Here is a 10,000-nt window from a genome sequence, read left to right as displayed (position 1 = left end):
GGGGGGGGCTGGGGATGGTGTTGAAATATTAGAATGTTCGCCGTCCTATTATGAAACATTGATATACATCTATAGTGAAACACTGTAGTTTCTGTTCGCTTGGAATCCCCACCGATGATGTCACTGGTAGACAGGTTTCTGAACTGTCCATTGATATCCTTTGCTCCCCCCCCCCCCCTCTCTCTCTCTCTCTCTCTCTCTCTCTCTCTCTCTCTCTCTCTCTCTCTCTCTCTCTCTCTCTCTCTCTCTCTCTCTCTCTCTCTCTCTCTCTCTCTCTCTCTCTCTCTCTCTCTCTCTCTCCATTTCTCTTTTAATGGAAATAACTAAAACGATGGAGCTTGGACAAAAACGCATTTCACCCACCGTTATTACACCAAACCTGTGATGTGACAATGAAGTTGATTCTGACAGCCCGCCTCTGAGAAGGTGCCATCTTATAATGAGCATTAATGAGGACTAATTATTAAAAAAATGGGTGAAGTGGTCCTTTACTTGAAATACAGAGGGTCAGCCACCCCTTCATTGGTGTTAATGTGGAACTAAGTTGTGTCCCATGTGGAAATGATGATAGATTAATGTGGCCTCACCCACACAACACATGTGATAGACCTAACCCACACAACACATGTGATAGTCCTAACCCACACAACACATGTGATAGTCCTAACCCACACAACACATGTGATATACAGCATTGGACGTGTGCCTGGGCTTGTAGGGTGGGTTCTGCAGCTGGCCAGGCTATAGCCATGGTTTGTGTGTCCAGCTATAGCCATGGTCCTTAGAGTTAGGACTTCTCCTTAACTCTATGCCAGTGGTTCTCAAAGTGGGGTCTGGGGGCTCCCAGGGATCCTTGAGGGGGTTCCAAGGGGTCCTTGGTAAATATAGCATCACTTTACCCCAGTTTAATGCGTTGGCTATACCAACATGTCAACAACAACATATGTCTTGATTGTAAATCAATCATTTTGAAAATGTTTAACGACACAAATCTTTTCTTCGTAATCGGCCCCTATAGCTCAAACTGTTTTCAGACGGGGGTCCTTGGTGAATTGCATATGAATTTACTGAAACTTAATGACATGAAAACGTTTGAGAACCGTGCAGTGCTCTATAACAGGGGTCTTCAACAGGGGTCCGGGACCCCTAGGGGGTCCTCAGAGTTACTACAGGGGGTCCGCCGAATCTTTGTGTGATAGAATTGTTTTATTTTACATTAACCACTTGAACCCTAGCATCACTTTTCTGAGGAGAACTTTAGCCAAAAATAGCCGATCTACAAGCTCTCGACGCCTCGCAGCGCGAGGCGTTGTGAGCTTGTAGATCGGCTATTTTTGGCAAAGAGGCATAGGTGTAGAGGGAAAAAAGAGCAGACCACGTAAACAAAAAATGTTGAATCTGGAACACAATTTTATACAATATATAGGGAGGGGGTCCCTGCTTCATCTCTTTCTCAGCTAGGGGGTCCTTGGCCTGAAAACGTTGAAGACCCCTGCTCTGTAAAGTGTATAATATGTGTGTTTTCCTCATTGAACGGGTGCATGATGTCTCTATGTGTCTACGCTGCAGTGAGGCTATGGAGCATGGCTGCATGATGTCTCTATGTGTCTATGCTGCAGTGAGGCTATGGAGCATGGCTGCATGATGTCTCTATCCCTGCAAGCGAGCCTGCATTGGGCCCGTAAGGGACCACTTAGGGCTGGCTTACGGGCCCACCGTGGGCTGCCCACACAGGGCCCCAGGGGGCTTGCTCATTGGCAAAGTGTGGGCCCCTAAGTGCTGGCCCTGCATGGGCAGCCCTCACTACGCCCTCACTTATCCCTCAAATGCCTACAGTGGCCCCGCATTGGCCCACTTGGGGCTATGAATAAGCAGCCCTCACTTGGCCCTCAGGAAGCCCCATTAAACTATAACCTCAAAATAACTATATTCTATTCATCTAAAATGTACTAAACTAAGATCTGTATTGTAAAAAAAAAAAAATACAATAGTTGTTCATTGAATGGTTTATTTTTGGCTTTTGTTTACAACAAATCAAAACACACTTGTGTGGACTTACAAAAAGAAAAAAAAATCTCAAATATATACATATTCAAAGTCAGCTCACACACAAAATCCAAACTCCAAATAGTCAAAGGGATTCAAATCAATGATTAAATATAATACAGAACAAATATAAAACATTGGCAAATATAAAACCAGTGTAACCTTTCCTGTCTTAGTCTCCAGACTAAGGGGGAACTGAATCAAGTTCAATTCCACAGCCGAAATTAATACTTGCGTCGGTCTCCGCCTATTAACTTTGGGGTAGAACCCACTTGTATCTTTTATTACTATTTTCCTGTTGCACAATGGTGAATGAACGGTCTCTTTTCTTCAGGCACTGTTAGTTTATTATAACTCCAGCAACATCAAACACGTTTCAAGTTCACTTCACTTCCTCAACTTATACAATAGACAAATGCATACAACATACATACATAATACACAATACGTACAACATACAATAACCCATCTCTCTCCCAGCATCCTTCTCTCACCCCAACCAAATCCTATCGTCACAGACTCCTCTTAAAGGGGACATTTTTTACAATTTTACAACACTACCCCCACTATGGATGGCAATGTATCACAATTCCACTCCATCAGTGCAGTTACAATGTAGCATACTTCACCAACATCTCAGCAGATAACATGGCCCAAGGCAGACTTGGCTTTTTTTTTCAGGTAAGGCTACATTGGTAGACTTAGCAAAGTGGGCATATTATCAATCAACTATAAAACAGATTACACCAGTGGTCACTGAACATATACTGAATTCATCTGGAAATATATAAAAATAAATATTTTATGTGTGTGCGTGTGCGTGTGTGTGTGTGTGTGTGTGTGTGTGTGTGTGTGTGTGTGTGTGTGTGTGTGCGCATACATACATATATACATACAGTGCCTTGAGATTCAAAAATTGATGAAATTAATTGTTTTACCCCAAATTCTCCACACTATACCCCATAATGACAAAATAAAAACATATGTTTTTGATTCTTTTCCGACATGCAAAGTTAACTGTGGGACCTGATAGAGACATGTGTGTGCCTTTTGTGTGTCAGATCAATTTTATTTACCATAGGCAGACTCCAATCAAGTTATAGAAACATCTCAAGGATGATCAGTGCAAACAGGATGCACCTCAGCTCAACTTTGAGTATCATAGCAAAGGGTGTGAATACTAATGCACATGTGATTTTGTCTTTTTTTTTTGAGCGGTGCAACCGCTCCTATAAGAGGGTTTAGGACCCATCCGTGGTGAAAGTTTTTCTTTCCGTCGTGAAAATGTGTCTTTCGCTGTGACGCCATGCTGTGGAAAACACGCCCATAGGCTAATAATCTTCACACCCAGTGTGAAGTGCTGTGATTGGCTAGCGAGACGCATGATGAAATTAATAATGTAAAAAATGTAAGGACGTCACTTCGGAGGACGTGCTGTGATTGGCTACCGAGATGCATGATGAAATGTATAACTCATAAATATCACCGCTCACTTCACACTGGGTGTGATTATGTTTTATACATTTGCCATAACATCTTAAACATCTATTTTATTTTGTCATTATGGGGTATAGTCTGGAGAATGTTGAGTAACATTTTTGAATAAGGCTGTAACATTGTATGTACACTGTATGTGCAAGCACTGTGTGTGTGTGTGTGTGTGTGTGTGTGTGTGTGTGTGTGTGTGTGTGTGTGTGTGTGTGTGTGTGTGTGACACACACACACACACACACACACACACACACACACTAACACATTTATACTTTTACCTCAGTATTCATTGTCAGAGCTTACTCTTCCACTGGGGCCTCACTGCTAGCCAGCAGACTGTGATAGGGCTCCCTCGCTCCTTTTGTCCACCCGCTCTGTCACTTGAATTACGCAGCCACACCCTAATCTCCTTCTCAACATCGGAATCCTGAGGACTTGGATGAATGCGTTTCGTTTTCTTTCTTACAGCCTCTGAAACATAAAAACAAATAGGCTTATATGAAACAATAATTTGTGTAGGAAGCAATTTCTTATTTGTTGCTGTCGGGCAGAAACCTTGTATCAACAACCTTCAATCTTTTTTTGTTTGGTTTTTGTAAATGAAAGCCCTACTTTGTTATACAACATGTAAACCCTCTGTTAATTTAACTAGTATAATCCAATGGACACAAATAGTCCATTTGGGTTACTTGTTAAATACAGATTTTACAATGGAAGCTGCCATTCTTAGGTTACCTGTTAAAGCGTGTTGTGTGGGAAGCTACTCCAAGTGATTCATTCAACATTATGGTAGTCCTGAAAAAATCTAACACTTTGTTTGCAGACATAAACATACATAAACCATGATAAATCCAGATGTGACGTGTGTGGGCATTCCTGTCCATGATCTCCCTATGTATCTATTGGTGTTATCAAACATACCTGCTGGTGATAGAGAGCGTCTCACAGCAGGGGGTACGGCCACAGGTGAAGGACAGCTTGCAGGTGGAAGGTGGCTCACACTCCCTGTGGGCAAATGATGGTGTATGTCAGCGGGTGTCCAAACATATTTTTCAAAGAGGAACATATAAGAAAATACTTTAGGGTCGACTGCATCTCCTGTCATACTGCACCTTTGGACCATAATTAAATCACATACAAATGCATCACATTACAACTATTTAATTTAACTACAGTGCGACATCAATAGCCGTTTGTCAACTGTAAATCACTCATCTGTACTGTATGCATGCACTGTGTTGCTATTATATTTACAGTCCAATAAATTATCTTTCTTCAAATGGCTGTGTAGTCAAACGTAACCAGGTGTGAAAACGTCTTTACAATTTTGTTTAATAGAGCACCGAAGTCTGACGTCACTGCCAGTAGAGGGCGCTGTTCCAGGGTTCGTGGCTTTATTTTTTGTGTTGAAATCCCCATTTGGGAATCTTAGATCACGTCATATAAGAACTGTGTTCCAAACATAAACACACCACCCTGGCGATTTTGTCAGGGGGGTGGCTCTGCATCGTTTATGATATTCATTCATATTTGATACAGCCTGTTTCTGGCGCAAATGGAATTAAAGGTAGGGTAAGGGATTTTCTTTGGTTAAAATAAGTGTTAAATAGCTCTATATTCTGATAGTACTCATTGCTATAGAGTGTTTGTTCAGTAAAAGGAGTCTCCTTGTCTCTCCAGCTCTTTATTAAACACAAAATACATTTTCGTTTCAGTTTTAGTTTCATTTGCATTTTTCTCCACTCAGGATAGAGAACTCAATCAGGATATAGATTAAACAAGTGAAATTGGAAGTGATGACACTAAGAAATGAGCAGGCAAAATTTGAATTGGAACACTATAAAAATGAAGCTTAAAAATGGGTACTTTCTATTGATTGGCTGAGATTTTGACACCTACCGAAAAATGTATTTTCTGTTTATTAAAGAGCTGGAGAGACGGGGAGACTCCTGTTACTGAACAAACACTCTATAGCAATGATTACTATCAGAATATAGTGATTTAACCTTTTAACAAAATACTTTTTGTTTTAACCAAAAAATATCACTTACCCTACCTTTAATTCTGCCTTAAGAGTCTTAAGAACTACTACTTCCGGGTCTGAAATCACTGTCCCCACAGCAGCCGCATTCATGGGAAATGTAGTCTTTGGGTTGTTTGACTTGTTTCTAGTGTTTATATTTTGTTACTCTTTGGGTAAATGTGTACATTTACACCTTCAGTCGATGCTTCATATCCATATGAGTAAAAACACCAGGGTCAGGGACGTGCTGGCCACTGGGAAATTCGGGAAAATTCCAGAACGGCCGCGCCATTTACGGGCCGCCAAACGGCCGGTGTGCCACCAAAAAGAAAATGTTATTAAAAAATATATATATATAAAAAATAAAAAAAAATCCCAGAGCTGAATTTTGGTCCCAGCACGTCCCTGGGTGTGTTTATTTTTATTTTTTCTTATATGAAGCGATCTAAGATTCCCCAATGAAGATATCAATACAAAAAGTAAAGCCATGAACCTGCGGAATGCGCCCTCTACTGGCAGTTACGTCAGGACTTCGGTGCTCTATAGAAATGGCATTTCTTTCAGTTAGGAATTCTTACAAATTCTGCTGAGAAATAGCCTATCTGCCCAAACTAATTTCAATACACCATCATGTCAATGTATGAATTAGGCTGCAAGCCTATGGAGGTATGGGGGGGTATGGGGCTGGGCTGTGTCGTTTAACTTACAAAAAGGGTCCAAATCCTTCTATTTTTTTACCAGGTGCTCGAAGAGCGCCTGAGCCTACAGACAGGCTGGTACATCGTCATCAAGCGATACCTAAGCGACGCCTAAGTGACACCTATTTGTCATTGGCTGTCCTGGCTGTCCTTCACTCCTTTAAGCCAATGGCGACACGAATGGGGAGACTAAGCGACACCTATTTGTCATTGGCTGTCCTTCACTCCTTTAAGCCAATGGCGACCCGAATGTGGACAGTTCAGAGTCCCGTCTACCAGTGACATCATCAATGGCAAATCCAAGCTAATAGAAACTGCAGGCTTTCTATTCCTGGAAAGTTGCAATGCAATAAAAGAAGCCATTGTTCTCGTGTTAATAAAAATCTAAATAAAAAATGTGAAATCTTGTTGGAAAAAAAAATCATCTCTAACGATGATGTCACTGGTAGACGGGTTTCTGGACTGTCCACAGTCCTGTGTAAAATGTTTTACCATTTTATCATGAGTATTAGTGAGGACCAATTATATGAAGATAGGTTGAAAAGCGGTGAAGTCGTCCTTTAAGTTATTATTTGGCCATGTTCACACTGACTTCAATCTTCGCTATTGTTGGGAAGACCCGTGTGGTGTCAAAACATTTTGCCACCACTTATATAAAAAACAGTATTAGCGTTTAGCGTCGCAGATTCCAGTTGCCAGGTTTGGCGATAGAAACAAGCAATCCGAAAAACAAGTAATCAGGTCTATGAAAACAATCACACACACACACACACACACACACACACACACACACACACACACACACACACACACACACACACACACACACACACACACACACAGCACCTGGTAGAATATGACTTTTGTCATTTCGTTCTTGTTTTTCAAGCGTTTGTTTTAAAAGAGCCGATCTACAAGCCCATTTTCAAATAGCCAATGTATATGAGGTTAAAGTGCCTAGACCGAAGCTATACCAATCTTAACTGCTAACAGTTTGGACACCAGACAGACAGACGGACGGGCGGACGGACGACTCAAGGTGGTCAACAATGCAGTCTCTCACATACAGGCGGTGGTCAAATAAGACTCCCTGTGCACAAATGATGGATGTATTGAGCATTGAAGGATCTACAACAGTGGCTCTCAAATGTCAAGCATTATATCCATGCATTCAGACCATGTGCATTTTGTCAATATATCAACAATAAGCTAAGGCAGGGGTCTTCAACGTTTTTTTATTTTTTTTATATACAAATATTGTATAATTATGTAGGCCTATAAAAGTGTGATTCATATAAACATACCATGTTATTGTGCATTCAATACTAAGCAATTAAAATAATAGATAGATTAATATATTCATGCTTTTAATTCAAACATACATGTACAAGGTACAAGGGTGGCCATTTATAAACACCTTATGAACTGAGAACCAATGTCAATACTATCAACAATCTGTCAATTGCACAATAATCATGTATACATGCTATTCAAAATAGATAGAATCATGATTTATTTTAAACATAAATATGGAAAATATTTAAAAAATATTTAAAGAAAAATTGACATTTTTGAAAAAAATCAAATCAAATCAAAAAAACTCTAATTGTGTAATCAAGCAACAATTTCGCGGACCCCTGCAGTACCTCCGTGGACCCCCTAGGGGTCGCGGACCTCTGCAGTACCTCCGCGGACCCCCTAGTCTAAGTTTTCATTTTATTTGTGCTATTTCTCACACAGTGTGTGTGTGTGTGTGTGTGTGTGTGTGTGTGTGTGTGTGGATGTCAAATAAAGTTAGCATAGCAGCTGCTAGCAGCTAACTTTTAGCCACAACATTAGCTAAACATTAGCCTATACTATTCTACTGAAATGATATCTGAATTTGCTAAATGTACTCAAATACAACCCCAACACAACATCACACTTAAACTATAACAAATATTTGCTGTTAAACATAATTATTAATAATTAAAAACTCACCTTAGAAGACTAGGATGAGTGGCTGCATGTTGATTCAGACAGACAGGTGGAGTGATATGAGGCTCCAGGCTCTGTTCAATGTTGTAGAAAGTGGAGTGATATGCTGTGTTCTAGAAAAAAATAGTTCCAAGCTCAAGAAAAGAGCGGCAAATGATGTGGGAATGTAATATGGGCTGCCCACACTAAAAACGCATGGGGCCCAAAGGTACAAATCTGCTCTTGGCCCTGAACGGACAGACCCACACTGGCCCACTATGGGCAAGCCCCAGCTCAGCCCCAAGTGGGGGCTGCCCACAGCAAGCCCACGGTGAGACCACAGCTGTGGGCATCACCTGGGCAAACCCGCGATGGGCCTGTGCAGGTTTGGTGCGGGCTTGGCATAGCCCTCACTGCCCACACATAGCCTGCATGGGCCCCACAGGGGCTCGCTTGCAGGGTATATGTCTACGCTGCAGTGAAGCTATGGAGCATGACTGCATGATGTCTCTATGTGTCTACGCTGCAGTGAGGCTATGGAGCATGGCTGCATGATGTCTCTATGTGTCTACGCTGCAGTGAGGCTATGGAGCATGGCTGCATGATGTCTCTATGTGTCTACGCTGCAGTGAGGCTATGGAGCATGGCTGCATGATGTATCTATGTCTACGCTGCAGTGAGGCTATGGAGCATGGCTGCATGATGTCTACGCTGCAGTGAAGCTATGGAGCATGGCTGCATGATGTCTCTATGTGTCTACGCTGCAGTGAGGCTATGGAGCATGGCTGCATGATGTCTCTATGTCTACGCTGCAGTGAGGCTATGGAGCATGGCTGCATGATGTCTCTATACTGTATGTCTACGCTGCAGTGAGGCTATGGAGCATGGCTGCATGATGTCTCTATGTCTACGCTGCAGTGAGGCTATGGAGCATGGCTGCTTGATGTCTCTATACTGTATGTCTACGCTGCAGTGAGGCTATGGAGCATGGCTGCATGATGTCTCTATGTGTCTACGCTGCAGTGAGGCTATGGAGCATGGCTGCATGATGTCTCTATGTGTCTACGCTGCAGTGAGGCTATGGAGCATGGCTGCATGATGTCTCTATATGTCTACGCTGCAGTAAGGCTATGGAGCATGGCTGCATGATGTCTCATACGCTGCAGTGAAGCTATGGAGCATGGCTGCATGATGTCTCTATGTGTCTACGCTGCAGTGAGGCTATGGAGCATGGCTGCATGATGTCTATGTGTCTACGCTGCAGTGAGGCTATGGAGCATGGCTGCATGATGTCTCTATGTGTCTACGCTGCAGTGAGGCTATGGAGCATGGCTGCGGTCCAGACACCACTGGACAGTGACAGGGAGTGGCCTTCCTTCCCTTCCCTTCCGTCCTCCAGTTGACTCAACCTCTGGGCCCTAAATTACTGACAGATGCTGCTGAGACTTTTACTTTATAGCGTATGAATGGGACAGAGTAGCAGTGAGTACACCACGTACTCAAGTACTGTACTTAAGTACACATTTGAGGTACTGGGGAGGCAGTGGCTGCAGGGGTAGAGCGGCCGGATGGTGAACCGTGAGGTTCCCAGTTCGATCCCGGGCTCCCCCGGGGCTAGTGTTGAAGTGTCCTTGAGCAAGACACTGAACCCCTAATTGCTCCCGAAGAGCAGGTTGGTGCCTTGCATGGTTTCCTGCTCCATCGCGGGGTAGGTGGGGGTGTGTGTGTGTGTGTGTGTGTGTGTGTGTGTGTGTGTGTGTGTGTGTGTGTGTGTGTGTGTGTGTGT

Source organism: Gymnoscopelus microlampas (genome assembly GCF_963454915.1).
Source record: "Gymnoscopelus microlampas genome assembly, chromosome: 3".
Classification (NCBI taxonomy): Eukaryota; Metazoa; Chordata; class Actinopteri; order Myctophiformes; family Myctophidae; genus Gymnoscopelus; species Gymnoscopelus microlampas.
This window is presented reverse-complemented; position numbering follows the sequence as displayed.